The sequence below is a fragment of the Loxodonta africana genome, chromosome 7 (assembly GCF_030014295.1).
Source record: "Loxodonta africana isolate mLoxAfr1 chromosome 7, mLoxAfr1.hap2, whole genome shotgun sequence".
NCBI classification, from domain to species: Eukaryota; Metazoa; Chordata; class Mammalia; order Proboscidea; family Elephantidae; genus Loxodonta; species Loxodonta africana.
Genome location: NC_087348.1, coordinates 24,194,192 through 24,197,715, shown reverse-complemented (window position 1 = coordinate 24,197,715; position 3,524 = coordinate 24,194,192). Strand labels below are relative to the sequence as shown.

The following is a 3,524-nucleotide window of genomic DNA, read 5'->3' as shown; positions in this document are numbered from 1 at the left end:
AATGGAGGAACAAAAAATGTGATAGATGGAGAAAATGGTGCCAAAGTTATATGAATGGAGAATATGGTATTAAAAAAAAAAAAAAAGCAAATTTATAATAAAATGTCTAGCCTTGGACAAAAGGTGGGTGTACCAAGGAGAATGATCAGGCTTTCTATCATCTTGCAAGCAATGGTTCTTATATATTTCCACCACCCTTTTTCAGGCTTTCTCTTCCTTGTTTAGAGACTATGATGTTGTTGTTAATTGACGTCAAGTCAGTTCTAACTCTTGACAACCCCATGTGTGAATAGTAGAACTTTTTCATGTGGTTTTAATGGCTGTAATCTTAAAGGAAAAAAATCAGCAGGCATTTTCTTCCTTGGTACCACAGGGGGTTCAATGTACAAAGCTTTAGATTAGGGCAAATGTTTTGTACCATCTAGCTATCTTATTTAGGCAGAATAAGAAACAGATCTTTTAATAACTTGTATTCTATTTATAATACATTTTTTTACCTTCAAATTGTTGTTTATTACAAATGCAAGTTTTTAAAATTTTTTTTATTGTGCTTTAAGTGAAAGTTTACAAATCAAAAAAATATGGAACAACTCACAAATTTGAGTGTCATCCTTGTCCAGGGGCCATGCTAATATTCTCTCTATTGTTCCATTTTTAGTGTATGTGTTGCCTAAGTGGGCACTTTTTTTTTTTTTCATTGCATTATTGAAGTATTTTCTATCTATGAATAGTGGGTATTTTGAATTGGGATAAAAATGCATCAATATTTTCCCCTTTGAAATTAACAGGTTTTTTTTTTTTTAAGCTATTTAATGCCTCTTCACTTAACAGCAGATTTTTCAGCAGCAAATTAAGACTTTAAAAGAAGACAGTTGTAGTTATATATTTACATTAGTTTGAGTGATTTGCATGGGTTATTAAGGAATCTCTTCAGTGCGTTCTTCACATCCTTGTTCCTTAGGCTGTAAATGAGAGGATTCAGCATTGGTATCACTAGGGTGTAAAAGACTGAGTCCGTTTTATCAGTACCTAATGAGTGGTTGGTCCTGGGTTGCAAATACATGAAAAGAAGAGTCCCATAGAACACAGTGACCACTATCATGTGAGAAGCACAGGTGGAAAAAGCTTTTTGTCTCCCCTTTGAGGACTGTATTCTCAAAATGGCAAGGATAATGTTAAAGTAGGATATTAGAACAATGATCATGGAGAAAAACAAATTGATGCCTGAAAAGGTAAGTGCTGCTATTTCTGGACCGTAAGTGTCAGAACCGGGCAAGGCTAGCAAAGGGACATTATCACAGTAAAAATGCTTGATTACATTGGAAGAACAGTATGAAACAGAAAACACACAGGAAGAGACAGTCAGTGCTATGGTCAGACTGTAGAGGTATATGAGAGATATTAGTAGAAGGCAGATTTGCCGAGATACCACCACCATGTAGAGAAGGGGGTTGCATATGGTCACATAGCGGTCATAGGCCATTGTGACCAGTATGAAAATCTCTGCCACGATAAAAACTACAAATCCATCAAGTTGAGCTGCACGACAGTAGTAAGAGATAGTTTTCTTCTTAAACAAGAAGTTGACCAGCATTTTGGGGACAATGACAGTAGAATTGTTGAGATTGATAATAGCCAAGTGTTGGAGGAAAAAGTACATGGGGGTTTAAGTCGAGAGTCGACACTGGTGAGGGTGATGATGCATAGGTTCCCTGCCACAGTCAGCCCATAGATGACCAGAAAGACAAAGAAAAGGAGGACCTGGAGCTCAGGATGGTCTTAGAGTCCCAGGAGAATGAACTCAGTCACCCTTGTGAGATTTCCTGGAGCCATGTATTGTGTTGATTTTGTCTTTAAATGGGAAAAATGGAAAGAGATTAATGGATTGCAAAAAAAATGTTGCTCTTAGAAGGGTTATTCCTTGTCAAAGTTTTATTTACAGTCATTTTACTTCCATTCAAAAACAGTTAAGAGTTCCAGATCTTAGTTTTCCCCCTGTCTTTTCACAAATTTCAGAAATACAAAGTCACCAGAGAACAACTGAGGACTGAGGTTGTTTCTTTGAATTGTTTGCCTAAACTATTTATTTATTCACTGTTAAACATAATTTCAATATTAGATTTTACATGTGTTTACATATATATTTAATTTTGAAAAGTTATCACTGTGTTATCAATCGGCATCATATTCACTGCTTTAGATTGCAAATAAGAATCAAGTTTATGATTTTTTTCTATATCATATCATCATATTTCCCTGGCTTTCATTCACAATGGGAAAAATCAGCACACATAATTACTTCCATTCTTTGTATCCCTAACTGCTAATAATTAGAAGTGTAAGACCGTGGCTAATGTAGGGTATCAATAACTAGAATTTCAAAAATGCTCAAGAACTTCTTCAACTTAGACATCTGCATAGAGAAAATGTGAAATTCTCAATTTATTGTTAATCTCACTGGAAGATGATAAGGTTTAGAATCTTTACATTTTTGTGCTCCAAATGCTTCATGACCCTGTCACAACTCACTACAGCAGATACTTTTAGCAGTAACTCTACCTGGGTTAAGACTATCTGGTAAATATTTGCTTCCCTAAAAATATCAAATTCATCATATGTAAAAAGCTATATGCTAAATCTTCTCCATTCTCTTAGATAATCAACACTGACCATTGATTTGGTTATTTTTTTTCACATCTTCTTTAACAATGCTCAGTCTCATTTTTCAGTAGTCATTAAGACTGTTATTAATTTATTAAGACATTTACTTAAGTCCTTAAAGACAGTTACTTCAGTCATTACACACCAATCACTTCCACTTAGCTATCAGTGGGCAAGGATTGCAGTCACTTGGAAAAGACCAAAAACCAAACCAAACCAAACCCACTGCCATTGAGGCAATTCCAACTCATAGTGACCCTATAGGACAGAGTAGAACTGCCCCAAAGAGTTTCCAAGGAGCATCTGGTGGATTTGAACTGCTGACCTCTCGGTTAATTACTGTAGCACTTAACCACTAGGCAACCAGGGTTTCCACTTGGAAAAGAGACAGAAGAAACCATTTCAGTTCTGAGTTTGGTTTGAATTGATAGAGCTTTTAAGATCCTTAGTCCTCACATCTAGACCTAGTAATAGGGAAACATTTAGTTTAACCGACCTGTGCATAAAGATCTGCCGAGATCCACTTCTAAGTTTATTCCATGAAGTATGCTGGAGAGTTTCACAAAGATCTGAAGTTCCTGAAGACCCTAACACTAATGTATGTTTGTGTCTAGGCCCCAGTCCCTGAACATGAGGACTAGAATTCCCGGATAAAGGTCTGATTCCCCAGGGAAAGAAAGACAAATCGAAAGCTCATTGAGCAAAGCTCCACTCAAAATGTCACCCAATGAGAATGTGGAGATAGCCTAGGGACTTGTTTAAATGAGTACATTGAATAAGAAACACATGCAGCGTTTCTGTATTATTATTATTATTTTTAATACACCCTTCAATACTCTGGCCAGTGCTCCTGGGTTATGGAT

General features: G+C 36.1%; 1 non-coding gene and 1 pseudogene across 1 annotated transcript; both read right to left on the bottom strand.

The window, feature by feature from the left end:
- Positions 1-575: 575 nt before the first annotated feature.
- On the bottom strand, positions 576-682 carry LOC111748974 (U6 spliceosomal RNA). Its single transcript, XR_002784408.2, has one exon. It is a non-coding gene; the product is annotated as a U6 spliceosomal RNA (small nuclear RNA).
- Positions 683-806: 124 nt separating this feature from the next.
- LOC100667181 (olfactory receptor 8J2-like) lies at positions 807-1,833 on the bottom strand (annotated as a pseudogene).
- Positions 1,834-3,524: the final 1,691 nt, after the last annotated feature.